General features: G+C 42.1%; 1 protein-coding gene and 1 pseudogene across 3 annotated transcripts in view; both read right to left on the bottom strand.

Moving 5' to 3' along the window:
- LOC126620820 (uncharacterized) overlaps positions 1–16,684 on the bottom strand; it is a 44,238-nt gene that overhangs the window by 20,792 nt on the left and 6,762 nt on the right. The gene's annotated exons all lie outside the window — the stretch shown is intronic.
- On the bottom strand, positions 1,309–5,494 carry LOC126620844 (uncharacterized; annotated as a pseudogene).

Consider the following 16,684-nt stretch of genomic DNA (forward strand, 5'->3'; position numbering starts at 1 on the left):
AGGTTTTGGCTATGACGATGTATATCTAAAATAAGATACGATTTTATAGATATTTGAGTCAAACTTACATGTCAATTTTGTGTTAGTATGTTACGGTGTAAATCTCCTCTTTTAATCAAAAGGAAAAAAATGGATATTTCTTTTCCTATAGTTGGTGCTATTCACACTCCCATTTTAACTTCTCACATATTTTTTCTATAATTTTTGTCTTTTGATCTTTTTTAATTCATTCGATCCGACGACCGAAAATTAAGAAGAGTGGGTGGAGATAAAAATAGGTGTGAATAGCACCACGCTTTTCTATCTGATAGCCAAGTATGTATAATAAAACTTTGTTAATTGTTGGTCGATCAGTGATTGTTAATTGTTGGTCAATCAGTCTCAACGGTGGGGCCGGGTAAAACCAAAATGTAGGGAAGATCAAGCTCACCAAAGCAAATCTCAGTTGAAAAGTAAACTCGAATCAATAAAAAATTCCAAAACAAGATCAACCCGTTTAAGGCTATGGTGCTCGTCTAGTCCTTTTTTCTTTACATTTGGAAGTGCCAGTGCCAGATCACTTGAGGCAACAAGTCCAGGCCCCACATTTTATTCGTTCCTATTGCCTCCATTGAAAGTGACCGTTAGAATTTGAACGTTATAAGCCTACCGTTTTCCAGTCCCACTTTTTTAGTTCTTGTCACTCACTTTGCTCTTCTCTACAAAAGTATTAGCAGCATATATACACCTATATATATACAATCTCTTAGTCTCATCAGAACTCAAAGAATGAGAGCTTTGGAGAAGTAGTAGTAGCAGAAACTAGAAGAAGAAAGGGAGACATCTTAGTCTCCCCCTAGAAACTGAAGTTGTTGCCTGTCAACAAGTGTTTGTATGTGGTCAAGGCAAGCACCTTCTTGACCATCTTATCTGGCTTCAAATTCGCATTCACTGCCTCTTCTAGAATCACATCGAACACCTTCCCGAAATCAGCCATCCAGTCCTGGCTTTTGATCAAAGTCTGCACATATTCGGCCCTCGAATTAAGATCCTTGCCTTGTATCGAATGCAGCTGAGGGTTTTTGCTTTAGGTGACCACCTTTCCCTTCTATGGCTCGTCACTCAATTGAGGCAACAAAAGCCCCAAAGACAAACCCGCCTACAAGGTGTTGTCGACATCACACAGCCAACCAATTATTCAGCTTCCCTTGCTTTGAGTAGACCTCCACCATTTTCTTCCACTTAACATCAGCCTATTGCTCGAGCTCAGGATACTTGATATAGCTTAATATGTCATGCGGAAGCAGCGCAGCATCGCTAGGATCAATCTCATTGGCTGCAGCCAGTTGCTCTCGCTTGTACTCCGCTCTGTAAAACCTCATTCCTCAGTCGGTCAATACAACAAACATTACCATCCCCATCTCGGAGGCATGATTCTGGCGGGAAAACCTTTCGTGCAATGTTTTCGAATAGCATAAGATGATCAACGGTGGTAGGCAAAGAGTAGCCGCTTAGGTAATCTCCAAGCAGTAATCATCATGATGGTCATGGTCATGGTCCTTGTGATGATGAAAATTTTCAATATTAGACTTGAGGCACTGGGCAAAAATATCCGAAACACAGTCGTGCAAGAAGCAGTAATCAGCATCGCGCTCGTATCTCTGAGCCGTCTTGTTGGCCGTGTGGATCGCCTTCCTCCTCAACAAAAATTCGCTTGCCTTTGCCTTGGCGTCCTTTTCCTTGACATTCACCATTCCATTTGAATCCGCCTCCTCCCTCGTCCTCCCAGTAAATTTCAAGTGAGCTTCGCCCCGTAGAACCTGCGAGAGAATGCAGGGAAGGTCTAGGATATGTCAGAAGGAGCCGGAAATTGGCACGAGATTGTAAGCAAGGGTTTTGGGGTGGTTCTGGTGGAGCCAAACCGCCGCCGTGAAGAAAGCTTCGTCTTGGTTGCGTTTTCCACCGTCGCCGCGTCTGTCTATGAAGTTGCAGATGAGTTTGAGGGTGGTTAGAGGATTGTGCGACCAGGCCGAGGGAAATTGGCACGAGATTGTAAGCAAGGGTTTTGGGGTGGTTCTGGTGGAGCCAAACCGCCGCCGTGAAGAAAGCTTCGTCTTGGTTGCGTTTTCCACCGTCGCCGAGTCTGTCTATGAAGTTGCAGATGAGTTTGAGGGTGGTAGAGGATTGTGCGACCAGGCCGAGGGAAGTACTTAGTTCATCAGAGTTTCGTGGAATTCCACTGTCGACATGGTGTCTTGTCCCTTGGTGCAGTGGAAGTACAGATCAACGTAAGGGTTGTTGATGTTGTGGAAGCCTAATTGAGGTTGTTGTTTGAATTTGAACTGCTCGGGCAACAACAGAGGGGGCGGAGGCGGAGCAATTCTTGTGAATTGCGGCCAAACGGCCTTGTTTCGGCATGCTTCCAGAATCGATATCAGTAGCAGGAATGCCCGCGCTTTGCTACGGGTTTTCAAACCATGAATAATATTCATTGAAAAATTAACTGAAAATGCTACAAGAGTACAATCACATTCTTAAATCTAGCAATTCAGACAACACACATTTTACATGAATAACGCTCACAAAACCACACATTTACACAATTATCTCCAAATGAAAGAAAAAGCAAGAGATAGGTGAATTGATCCATAAAATAAGCAGTTCAATTTACATTGCTACTCTCTTGTAACTTATTAGAGCTTCTTTGCAGATTAATCATAGTGATTTCTTCATTGCTTTCACCAGATATTTCTATAGTACTACTCTAGTAGTCTAGTTGACAGAACAAATAGCAATTGCGATTTTATTCGCTGCTTTGAATGTGTTGTAAAGATAATACCACCAACTAAAGGTGGCAATTGATTCTTGTAATAACAAACTATAAAAGTAAAGGTATGAATAAAAAAGAAAATGCGTCCTTTGAAAGATATAGAATAAACCTGAAATTCAACTAATTGTTCTTTTATAAAGCGCAACACCAGACTTGATTTCCCAGCTCCAACATCCCTAAGAAGCACCTGAAGAAGAACATCAAACATCACTGTGGTGATCACGACATGCAATACCCAAAGAAAAATAAACTTATTCATCACATAATGCTAAAATACATATGCCTACAGATCCATAATTCCTATGTTTACGAATCATCTTTCGATAAATCACAACCTTCATTTTAAAATGGACTTTTGTATTTGTATTTTGCTTGTGAGTATGGTCTTGGTTAAAATTTAGCATTCTAGCATCTACTTATATGATATCATATAGCAAGAAAGCTATGAGACCCGAGTCACAGTATATTGTATTCTCGGAGACCTTCAAAATACCAGAGCTATACCGAGATAAACAACACGGAAGAGTAAAACTTCTGCTTTACATATACACTGACATTTGCACGTGCAGAGCTCTCTTTCCTCCTTTCCTTTCTTTTCTTCCTCACCTTTCGGTTCTTTCTCCTTAATCTAAGGAGATTGTTGTTTTGTTGTTACTGGTTGCCATCATCATCACATTCAAATCAACTTTAGTTAATATATTTAACTTTAATAATTGTAATAGGAAGTAATGATTATGTCCAACCTTTGGATCAACATTTGTAGGCTATATCTACAAAAAAAATTACTAAAAAAGTTTAAACACAAAACCCCAAAATTATGAAATCAAAATATAATGTACTACCCCTTTTCTCCTGTTTTTCTCTCACCCTCCATCTCTGCAAATCACATACCTCCGCCTCTCCCTATATAATCCCTATCTCTCTCATAATATCAAAACTCAAACCCAATTCAGTGCCTCATTACATAGTTTTTGTTTTTTGGTATATCTTTTTCAACTAAACCCTAAACCCTAAACAATCTACTGCTGCAAGCAACATAATGTTCATTTTGCAGATTTTTGTGGAACCACTTTAAAATTTCAAATCTTTAAGCACTGATGATCAGGTTTACATGAAATTCAAAACTTCAATAGGTGTATCCCTCCTTACCACATATACGTAGTTTTAAAAATAAAACCAAAAGGATTAATTCCAATTAACATATACTTGAAAACTACCATACTAATATTGATTAATTAAACTACTTTTTAAATATACCCAGCAAGGTAACTTTTGGTTTTGACAAAAATTTTAAACCTACGAATGGATATTTCAAAATCAATTTGTAAGAATGAGAAAAGTCCCTATGACAGTATCAAAGCCACTATAATCACAAAGAAGTTGAGAGATTACTTTTTGATTATCAAAACCACTACTGGATTTATGCAGACACAAAATCTCACAATATTATTACCACAACTTTATGCATAATAGGAACAACACTATAATCATCTGCCTACCAAAAATTAACTCTTCTACAGCAGCAAATTTAACCCATTCATCGAAAGATGACATATTCTATCTACACCTGTTTGGACCCGATTTTACATTTTCGGCCCAAGCAATCGAATTATGAAAATTAAGAGATTTTTCTTGGCATTACTATTGATTTGAATCATAGTAATTTTTCTTGGCATTACAATTAGTTGAAAACTTAAAAGGAAATTTTATTTACATATTTATGTTCAATAAGAAACAAAAGATAGTATTTGTATAATATATGACGTAGCTATATAGATATAATACAATGGGGTTAAGGTGACAGATTAGATGTCAAATGAATCCATTGTGATGCTTATCAAATACCCTACACTACAGATTCTTATTAGTAAAGAACCCTATGATAAAGTGATATTAATGGCGCAAATCTTTGTGAAAAATCATAAAAAGATCACTTCCAAGTACAGGTTTTCCAAATACCCAACATGACATGAAAAAGTGATTCTGTCCCAAAGCTTTGTAAAAACTATAATAAGATCTCTTCCAAGGACATGAATTATATCACTCACAATTGCTACAATTTTATTCAAATACAAACATGTATAATGCTTCCATTCAATTATACAGAGACCAAATATTGGGAACTTTGGAATTATAAGCTCATTGGACATAATATCCTAATTATAGGCAAAGGGAGATTCGAAATCACACGGAATGAAAAGAAAAGCAAAAGAAAAAGCAAAAGCAGGAGAGTACACTCACCCTAAGTGAATATGCTCGTCTGCATTTCCAAAAATTAGTCCGTCACAGCTGCTAAATCCTTTTCAACTTTGTGCAAAAAAAACAAAAAAAAATAATAATATTTTTCTCATGTTTACTTGAAGTGCTGATTTCAAATCGATGATCCCTTTCACACCCTGTTAACATTTGACAATTGCAATTAGTAAATTTATTGATAAGGGAAAAGAAAGAGAAGGGTAAGTAATAAGCAAGTAGACAGACGTAAAACAGACCAACGCAGAGAAGAAGAAGTTGCAAACTTTGAAGGTTTTGAGATGGACGAAGATTGTTGCGCCACACAACTTATCTATGGCGATGGAGAATTTAACGCAGATGGGCTCGACAGGTTCGTGAAGGAGGTGAAGCTTACCGAGTGCGGACTCTCCTATGCGGTTGTTGCAATCATGGGTCAGCAAAGCGCGGTAAAAGTTTGAAACTTTGTTCGATTTGGTTGAGTTTTGAGGTTTTTGGTGAATTTGGTTTTGGTGCTTATGGCTTTTGATTTTGCAGGGAAAAGCACTTTGTTAAATCATTTGTTTGGGACTAAGTTTAGGGAGATGGATGCTTACAGTGGAAGGTTAGTTTCGGAGTTTGGAATTGATTGTGTAGTCAATTTTGGTTTTTTCTGCTTTTGGAATAAGTGCTTTTTGGGAGAGGACTATCTGATTTTGATTTGTTTTAGGAGCCAAACTACAAAGGGTATTTGGATTGCCAAGTGTGTTGGCATCAATGACCAAAATATCGATATTATCGGCGAAATATCGCCGATAATATCGTTTTTTTTAGTAGGCGATATTTTCAAACGTATACACTTAATTATCGGAAATATATCGTGATATTATCGATAATATCGCCGGAGGCGTCTGTAGACATCGAAATTTCGGCAAATAAATATTGACCGATAAATCAAAGTTTCAACGCTCATGTATTACATAAATTTTACACGTAGCGTGTGTCTAAACAAAAAATCGAGAATCATCGGAAAAGTCATCAAACATGACACGTGTCAACACCTGGCAGAAACAACTTATTTCATCTAGAATATTATATTCAAAATTAGGCCTTGGAAAATTCTATAAATAAAAGCCAATTTCATTCATTTCATTGGACCAATTCACATTACACCTTGAAGCTCTGAAGCTCTGAAGCTATGAAACTCCGAAGCTCTCAAGCATCCAGGTTCCCGAAGAATCAAGAAAGCGTTCTTCGTTCTTCGTTCATCGTTCTTCAAAGATCAAGCCCCGACGGCCCTCGGATCAACAATCATCCACCTTCAAGATCAAGCCCCAAAGGCCCTTGAAGAACTTCCACCAATTCAAGATCAAGCCCCGACGGCCCTTGAAGAAAGTGTTCATCGTTCATCCTAAGATCAAGCCCCAACGGCCTTTTGGATCAACAATCATCCACCAATTCAAGATCAAGCCCCGACGGCCCTTGAAGAAAGTGTTCTTCGTTCTTCGTTCATCGTTCTTCCAAGATCAAGCCATGACTGCCCTTGGATCAACAATCCACCAATTCAAGATCAAGCCCCGACGGCCCTTGAAGAAAGTGTTCATTCGTTCATCATCCGTTCATCCTAAGATCAAGCCCCAACGGCCCTTTGGATCAACAAACGTCGACAAAGCCATACATCCAACCGTTCTTCAAGATCAAGCCCAAAAGCCCTTGAAGATCCGTTCATCACCGTTCTTCAAGATCAAGCCTCAACGGCCCTTGAAGAAACATTCATCCTCAAGATCAAGCCCCAACGGCTCCTTGAAGATCGCTCAAATCCACCTTCAAAGATCAAGCCCAAAAGCCCCTTGAAGATCCGTTAATCATTATTCTTCAAGATCAAGCCCAAAAGCCCTTGAAGATCCATTCATCACCGTTATTCAAGATCAAGCCTCAACGGCCTTTGAAGAAACGTTCATCCTCAAGATCAAGCCCCAATGGCTCCTTGAAGATCCGTTCAAATCCGCCTTCAAGATCAAGCCCACGGCCCTTGAAGAACGTTTATCCTTAGATCAAGCCCAACGGCCCTTTGGATCAATCGCACATCCATAAATCCACACCTTACGGAAATCGAATCAGATGATCAAATTAGAGAGAGATTGTAACCCAAAATCATCAAATACAAAAATTCTTTTATGCACGTGTTCTTGTCTCTTTCGTTTCAGGAAAATTTCGTGTTCACAAATTTGGCACGCCCAGTGGGACAATCTCTACCTCTCATCTCTTTCTCCGTTCAAATAATCCAAACACACCTCAAAGTCAATGGCATCAAGCAAAGGACAAGCCATTCTCGCAACCACTGAAGGATCGTAAGCACTTCTGCCGCAAACGGACAATCCATTGGCGCCACAACCACTCCTCAACATGCCACTTCAAAATTGGTGCCGCTAAAAGAGTAAGGGGGGCATCAAAGGTGCGAGTCTGTCATCAACTTGACCTCGCTGGGAGCACCGAAGCATGCTGCTGAGGCACACAAGATGACATCCCAAAACAACCAACGACGTTCTTCGTCAGCATCATGGATGTCTAAAGGAAAGTCACGTCTATTGGTTGCACAAGTCATGACCATCGGCGTTACCTCTATCGAAGAACAACTGGCTCAAATGAATGAAGCGATCGCAAGGCTAACACGGATTGTTGAAGAAAAAGACTTGCAAATCGCTGCACTCGTCAACCGACTGGAGCCATAGGACGGTGAGAACCCCGACCCAGAGGATGATCCACTAAAGAGAGGAGATGGCGAAGAAGAGGAGCCTCCGGTGGAGAATATCGATGTGAAGCCGGAGCCAGACCAAGCAGCGGTACTCATGGGATCTCTTTCGATCCAGCAGCTGTAAGAGATGATCACCAACACCATCAAGGCACAGTACGAAAGGAGCTCACATACCTCATTGTTCTACTCGAAGCCCTACTCCAAGAAGATTGATGCCCTGAAGATGCCAAGGGGTTATCAACCACCAAAGTTCATGCAGTTTGATGGAAAAGGAAACCCAAAGCAGCATGTTGCACATTTTGTCGAAACTTGCAACAACACGGGGACGGAGGGAGACTACCTCGCCAAGCAATTTGTGCGTTCGCTGAAAGGAAACGCCTTTGAATGGTACACGGACCTAGAGCCGGAGTCCATCAACAACTGGGAGCAATTGGAAAGAGAATTCCTTAACCGCTTCTACAGCACCCGCCGCACTGTAAGCATACTGGAGCTCACAAGTACGAAGCAATGGAAAGATGAGCCGGTCATTGACTACATCAACAGATGACGCACTCTAAGCCTCGACTGCAAAGATAGGCTCTCGGAGACCTCTTCAATCGAGATGTGTGTCCAAGGCATGCAATGGGGTTTGCAATACATCCTTCAAGGCATCAAACCACAGACCTTCGAAGAGCTAGCCACCCGCGCCCATGACATGGAGTTGAGCATCGCCCATCATGGGAAGAAGGAACCGATCGCCGACTACAAGAACGACAAAGTTCTTGAGACAAATGTGGAGAAGGCTGCGTGGAAATCCACCAAGGAAGCAATGACAGTCAACACAGCTCCCGTCAAAATCCCTACACGAGGCAAGGCGATTCAAGCCGAAGCTTTTCGTGATCAAGAGATGCGTAGACGCACTTTGAAGGAGCTTGAGGAGAAGACTTATCCATTCCCCGACTCTGATGTGGTTGCCATGTTAGAAGACTTGCTGGAAAAGAAGGTGATCGGTTTGCCTGAGTGCAGACGACCAGAAGAGATGAATCACACCGACAGTCCAAGGTACTGTAAATTCCACCGCTTCATCAGTCATCCGACAGAAAAGTGCTTCGTGCTAAAAGATCTCATCATAAAGCTGGCTCAGAAAGGAATCATCGAGCTAGATCTTGACAATGTGGTGAAGTCAAACTATACCACCATCACTTCTGGCTTTTCCGACTCAAAGTTTTTACCTCAACCTCCTAGGGCATCCTCCAAGACAAGCAAAGTTGAAGGATGGACACAAGTCACTCCTAAGAAATTACACAAGAAGCATACGTCTCCTCCACAAGTCCGCCAATCGGAAAGGGGGCAAAGCAGCTCTTGTCAACCTTTAAAGCAACGTGAACGTGTTGAAGATGATAAAATTGCAACACAAAGATCGTCCGTTACCATCACGATGCGCGACTTCTTACCCGAAGACTTCTTCAACTACTCAGTCAAGGCTCATTGCTATGAAGATTGCGAGGAACAACTCTCCCGGATCGCTTGACAAACCACAAATGCTCCTTGTTCGCACGAGCCTAAACTGCACAAACCAAAGCTCCTTGTTCGCACGAGCCTAAACTGTAGGACACGAGGCTCCTCACCTGCACAAGCCTAAATTGCATGGCACAACGCTCCTGATCCGCACGAGCATAAAAGGCGACACCAACGCTTCTGGTCCACACGAGCCTAAAAAGTGACAACCAAAGCTCATTACCTGCATGAGCTGAAACTGCAAACGGCACCAAAATGCTCCTCGCCTGCACGAGCCTAAACTACATGGCACAACGCTCCTGGTCTGCACGAGCATAAAAGGCAACAATAATGCTCCTGGCCTGCAAGAGCATAAAATGTGTACAGCAAAATCACCATCAAAATCATTGTCAAAATCACCATCAAAACCGCCAAAAGCAATCCATCACCTATTTGAACTACGTTTTGACTTGATCTCTTTCTTTGGAAGGGTACGTAGGCAACTCGAGCATTCAATTTCGAGTTCAGTCACATAAAAAAAAAATAGGGGTTTGATTAAACTCTCATTGATGAAAGTCAATTTTATTACAAATTTATTTGCAATTTTCTTTGTACAAAATTAAATTACAGTTTCTTAGAAAAAAAAAAGAATACATATGTTATTATGTATTTACCCAAAAAAAAGAAAAAAAAGAAAGATACAATTTCTTCAAAAGAAAAAAAAAGGGAAATATATATATATATATACAAATCTCGGCCCTCATCGAAGCCCAAAGGCAACTTCTCCTCCGTAGCCCAAAATCCATTTGGACCCAACTCTCCATTTTACAGACCTAGAAGCCCAGAGACCGGCTAGTTCTGCTGGCTGCCCAAGTGGCCCACTTGGCTTCTTCTTTCCCCCATGTCTTCAGTCTGATCCTAGAGCTCCCCTTTCGGTCCGACGCTGATGTTCTGGACCAAGAGAATCCCAATTGCTTCCTATTCATTGCTGGAGCCGGGGGCAAGCCACCGCGAGATCAGCAGCCTCAACTCGCCGTTCGATCCGCGGACCCAACCGTAAATGGAAAGAAGCACACCGGTGAGGAAGCCCTACACATCCACCGCCGATCTGCTCACCTGGTCTGAGACTCCACTCGTCATCATCTCCAATCAGTGCTTCGGACTCTCTTTCCTCCTCCTCTTCTACTTTTCTTATCTTCTTCATCTGCTTGCTCTGCATTTTTCTTCATTCATATGGTTTCTTCGCTACTCAGATTTGATCTGATGGGTTTCTTCGTCATCGACGACGCGTCCTCGTCGGGCTTGATACTGAGCCACATACTGTACAAAGCGGCTTTTGTAAATTACTTTGATGAGATGGGTTGTGTTTTGGGCGCTCAGACTCAGACAAACACTCTCATCTTCCCCCGTTTCCTCCACCGCCGAGGAGGGTTTTGATTTCCTACAGGCGGAGTACGATAAATAATCTTGCTCATTTTCTTCATCCGCTTATACCCAACTGATTAGGGACTGTCTGATTCAGACCACTTTCGGAGAAATCACAGAGCGAAGAAGGAATTACGGACGCAACGGCGGCGACTGCGACACATGCGCAGTGTGCTTGAGCCAGCTAGAGATGGAAGACGAGGATTCTGTAGATGACGGGATGAGCAACAAGCTTTCAACGGTTTATGCTAATGAAGTTGAACTACCGGAGCTGTTTGATAAGGTACTGCTCCGTGAGATTGACAAACAAAAGTCCAACTCATGTTCTCCCCAGGAAAGCGAAAAGTTGCAGCTCAACGGGAAGTTGAGAGGATCGAAGGGCAAGAAAACACGCAAGAAAAAGCCAGATGGCAATGCAGCCGCAGAACGGGAGCTCGTGTGGAACCTTTTATTTCTGGCGTAACAGCGGTGGAACGTAACAAAATATTACGGTCGCGTAACATAAGGGCCGGAGGTACGGTAAACTCGGCCAAAATATGACACCCAAGGGGCCGGGCGCGCACAATCCTATCCTATCCGAGTGATATAAGGAATGCAGATGAACTACTCAAGTAGATAAGGCTGAACTCTTCTCCCTCGAGCACCGCCTTAGCCAGCTTCATATCCCCCGTCTTCGTCCTTCCCTACAAATCCCTCAGCCAAGCAACCTAATTTATACAGAAAGAAATACAATAAAAAAAAGGAGGTGGTGGAATCTTGGTGGTGCTGCACCAATATGAAAAGCATAAAAAATAAATAAATAATAATAAAAATAAAAAACAATGATGATGGTGCATCTGGCACCATGTGACAAAAGAAAAAGAAAAAAAAAGAAAAAAAAAAGAAGAAGTGGTGGGTGCATCCAGCACCGAAAGAAAAAAAAAGGGAAATGGTGGTGCATCTGGCACCATGTGGAAAAAAATGGGTGCACCATGATTAAAGAAAAAAAAAAAAATATATATAAAATAAATGGATAGTGCATCAGGCACCATCTGCAAAAAATATATATATAAAATAAAATAAATTCTTTATGCTTTTGGCCCTAAATATATATGTATATATACACACACAAAGAATGAAATAAGGCTCATTTATTGATTTCTTTGAAAATTTACAGAAATGTACATTTTACATCAGTAAAAAAAAAAAAAAAAGAACAAATAGGAGGGAGCCTTCACGAAGGTTGTTCGTGTGAAGCCTCACCACTCGGTGAAACTCCAAGAAGAAGAGGCGCCAGAGGTTGACTGTTTGGCACTTCATCACTCGGCAGAACCCCAGGAGGAGGAGGCACCGGAGGTTGATCATTTGGAGCTTCATTACGCGGTACAGCCCTAGAAGAAGAAGGCAAATGCTGTTGGAACAAACCCACGAACCTCTGATGATCAAGTAAAATCTGACCATCAGATTCCTGCATCTGGTCAATCTTCATCTTTATGTTTGTGGCATAATTATGTGCGAGCCTGTGCAACTGTTTATTCTCATGCTTGAGCCCTCTAATCTCCTGTTTGAGACTCATCACTTCAGCCGCCAATGATTCAACTTGACAGGTTCGAGCAAATAGACGTTGGGCCATATTAGACAAAGAACCTGCACATTGCACACTGAGAGCCAGAGAATCCTTAACAGCCAACTCATCAGACCGTTTGGAAAGCAGTCTGTTATCTTTGGGAGTGACAAGGTTCCGGGCCACCACCGCAGCGGTCATATCATTCTTCATCACCGAATCCCCAACGGTAAGAGGACCAGTAGGGGATATGAAGGATGAGCGCCATATGTTGTCTGGAGAAGGCGGGACTGCCTCTTCACCAAGGTTTAAGTCAAAACGACAGTCGGAGGGTCCAGACATTTTCAAAGGTGTTGAAGAAAGAAGAGGTCGGACAAATCAAGATCTTAGAAGTGCAAGAATAGAGTTTCTACAAGCGAAAATTCAAGTGTGCTTTGAAACGAACTGCGTGCCTCTATAAAAATCAGCACTCGACGAGATTTCAGAGATCAAAGAGGCGAGCTCAGAATTTGAAGAGGCCAATTCAAAAATCGAAGAGACATCTTGCTTTTCAAGACACGTCAGCATTCGTCACACGCAAACTCAGCTTTGCGGAAATCACGGACAATTTGTCGAAGCGCCGATCCCAGATATCGAAGAGGTGCCAGTCTTTTTCAGCCTTGTCAACACCTGTCACACGCACACTCAGCTTGGCGGAAATTACGGACAATTTTTCAAAGATTTCTGATAAAGAAGAAAGCACGTGAAGCCATACTGATCAATCACGCAATGGTTGCCGACACGAGTGAAATAATAGTACCTCTACAGGTATTAAAGAACTTCCTATAACTATCCACCTTCACCCTCCATAGTAAGGCAGACATACAGAACCTTTCTTCATCTCCGAAAATGCCTTCCCAACGAAGCCTCTCGAGTCACTCAGTATTCCTTATTCCTTGGGGTGCCTCTGCAAACAAATGACATCAAAGCAAAAGTATCTCATATCACCAGGGTAGAAAGCAAGATTATCTCATATTATGTTTTCTCTCCGTCCTTTCCTTTGTCCTTGTTCTTACATGCAAAGACAAGGATAAAGAAAGCAATATGTTGGAACCTCCACTCAAACTCGGGTAAGGAATCGACTACCTGGTTGCTTACATGGTATTACTCTCGAGTACTCGTCTTCCACTGCTGCTATACTTCCAAAGAAGCTGCCACATCTTCTTGGAGAACAGATAAGGCAAGTGAAAATGATACCTTGCAGCATGTGGAGACAACGTGCAGAAGGAACAAGTAGAGAAGAATGCGGTCTGCACAGTCAACTCAGCAGAAGGAGTCCGAGTTGAGGAACTTAAGAAGCTGTCACATCTGTCTGAAGAAACAAGCAGAGAATAATGCAGCCGGCACAGTCAACTCAGCAAAAGAAGTCTGAACTGAGGAACTCGAGCAGATGCCACATTCTACCAGAAGAATAGATAAGGCAAGGGAAATGATACATTAAAGCATGTGGAGACAAGCACAACAAAGCACGTGCCGATTCATCCGCTACTTCTTCAAAATCAAAAGTATCTCATATTATCAAGGTTGCAATCACTCTGGGTAGAAGACTCATTTTGACCCTCAAATTTTTGGGTCGACTTGCTAGGCGTTGTGGGCTGCACGTGCCGATTCACCACTCTTGAATTAAATCCTTAAAGATCAAGTCACCAACTGGAAGAAAAGCCCATCAATTTTGAAGATCATACCGTTGACCAAACTGCTCAGGTGTGAATTAGAAAGATTGAACAAAGCAACAAGTCGTCACCTTCACCTCGTGCCTACTTGCCATGTGTTCGAGTCAACCTTCAAGAATCAAGCATCAACGGCCCTTGAAGAAGCTTCCAGCCAAATTCAAGAATCAAGCCTCAACGGCCCTTGAAGAAACTTCCAACCAAAGTTCAAGATCAAGCCTCGACGACCCTTGAGGAAATCACAAGTCTGATTCAAGATCAAGCGTCCACCACCCTTGAATCAAATCCAGTTCAAGAATAAGCTGAGGAAAGTCAACAATTGGAGGAATCCATAAAATCCTCCAACCTAGTTCAAGATCGAAGCTGTGGAAAGTCAACAAGCGCAAAAACAAATACGTGCCAATTCATCCACTACCAAAGCCAAAGATCATCTACCACATGAAGCTCCATGTGGTCCAATTTCAACCTTCAAGATCAAGCCTCAACGGCCCTTGAAGAAATTTCAAACAAAGTTCAAGAACAAGCCTCAACGGCCCTTGAAGAAATCTCAAGCCCAATTTAAGATCAAGCCTCAGCGGCCCTTGAAGAAATCTCCAGCCCAATTCAAGATCAAGCCTCGACAGCCCTTGGATCGACATCTACATTAAGAGATTTCAAAACGCATCTCCTACACGTGACAAACACATGTATACGACGCGCCTTGAAGTGGGGGCATTTGTAGACATCGAAATTTCGACAAATAAATGTTGACCGATAAATCAAAGTTTCAACGCTCATGTATTACATAAATTTTACACGTAGCGTGTGTCTAAACAAAAAATCGAGAATCATCGAAAAAGTCATCAAACAGGACACGTGTCAACACCTAGCAGAAACAACTTATTTCATCTGAAATATTATATTCAAAATTAGGCTTTGGAAAATTCTATAAATAGAAGTCAATTTCATTCATTTCATTGGACCAATTCACATTACACCTTGAAGCTCTAAAGCTCTGAAGCTCACAAGCATCCAGGTTCCCGAAAAATCAAGAAAGCGTTCTTCGTTCTTCGTTCATCGTTCTTCAAAGATCAAGCCCCAACGGCCCTCGGATCAACAATCATCCACCTTCAAGATCAAGCCCCAAAAGCCCTTAAAGAACTTCCACCAATTCAAGATCAAGCCCCGACGACCCTTGAAGAAAGTGTTCATCGTTCATCCTAAGATCAAGCCCCAACGGCCCTTTGGATCAACAATCATCCACCAATTCAAGATCAAGCCCCGATGGCCCTTGAAGAAAGTGTTCTTCGTTCTTCGTTCATCGTTCTTCCAAGATCAAGCCCCAACGACCCTTGGATCAACAATCCACCAATTCAAGATAAAGCCCCGACGGCCTTTGAAGAAAGTGTTCATTCGTTCATCATCCGTTCATCCTAAGATCAAGCCCCAATGGCTCTTTTGATCAACAAACGTCGACAAAGCCATACATCCAACCGTTCTTCAAGATCAAGCCCAAAAGCCATTGAAGATCCGTTCATCATCGTTCTTCAAGATCAAGCTTCAACGGCCCTTGAAGAAACACTCATCCTCAAGATCAAGCCCCAACGGCTCCTTAAAGATCCGCTCAAATCCACCTTCAAAGATCAAGCCCAAAAGCCCCTTGAAGATCCGTTAATCATTGTTCTTCAAGATCAAGCCCAAAAGCCCTTGAAGATCCATTCATCACCGTTATTCAAGATCAAGCCTCAACGGCCCTTGAAGAAACGCTCATCCTCAAGATCAAGCCCCAACAGCTCCTTGAAGATCCGCTCAAATCCGCCTTCAAGATCAAGCCCACGGCCCTTGAAGAACGTTTATCCTTAGATCAAGCCCAACGGCCCTTTGGATCAATCACACATCCACACATCCACAAATTCACACCTTACGGAGATCGAATCAGATGATCAAATTAGAGAGAGATTGTAACCCAAAATCATCAAATACAAATATTATTTTGTGCACGTGTTCTTGTCTCTTTCGTTCCAGGAAAATTTCGTGTTCACAGCGTCGTCGTCGCAACTGCAGCCGAGGCTCCGTCGTCGCAGTTGCCAAGGAGAGGAATGAGGGAGAAGGTTCGAGGGATTGGGGGAAGGGGGAAACACACAAAACCTTTCTTGAGGGTTTCGATCTCAGTTCCGGAACGGCGAGCGGCATTGGGTGCCTTCTTGCTGATGACGACGGGCTCCCAGTCCTGCGTGATGGGTCCTCCTGAGTCCTGACATGGCGATCGGCTGTGGGAGGGGTGTGTGGGGTGTTGGAGATTTCTAGGCTCTCTAGGGAGGATATTTGGTTTTGGTTGCTATTCTGAGGCGGTCTAAAATGGCTTTTGGAAGAGAGGCGAGGGGGTGCGTTGGGGGGGGGGGTGAGGACACGGGTGGAAGTGTCTGAAAAGAAGAAGAAAAAGAAGGGTTTTGGATTGGTGCGTTGGCACCATCTGAAAAGAAGAAGAAAAAGAAGTGGTGCGTTGGCACCATCTGAAAACAAGAAGAAAAAATATTTGCCAAAAAAAACAAAAGAAGAAGAAGAAGAAATAATAATAAAAAAATAAAAGTTTTGGAATGGTGTGCTGCACCATGTGAAAAAAATAATAATAATAATTTTTAATAGAAAATTGTACAACGAGATTGATTAAAAATTATATATAAATGATTATGGTGTGTTTAAACATCTTTCATTAATTACTACATATTTTCTACACTCACAATGTTTGCCAGATTGCTATATAATCAACTTAAATC

The sequence above is a fragment of the Malus sylvestris genome, chromosome 5, assembly GCF_916048215.2.
Source record: "Malus sylvestris chromosome 5, drMalSylv7.2, whole genome shotgun sequence".
NCBI lineage: Eukaryota > Viridiplantae > Streptophyta > Magnoliopsida > Rosales > Rosaceae > Malus > Malus sylvestris.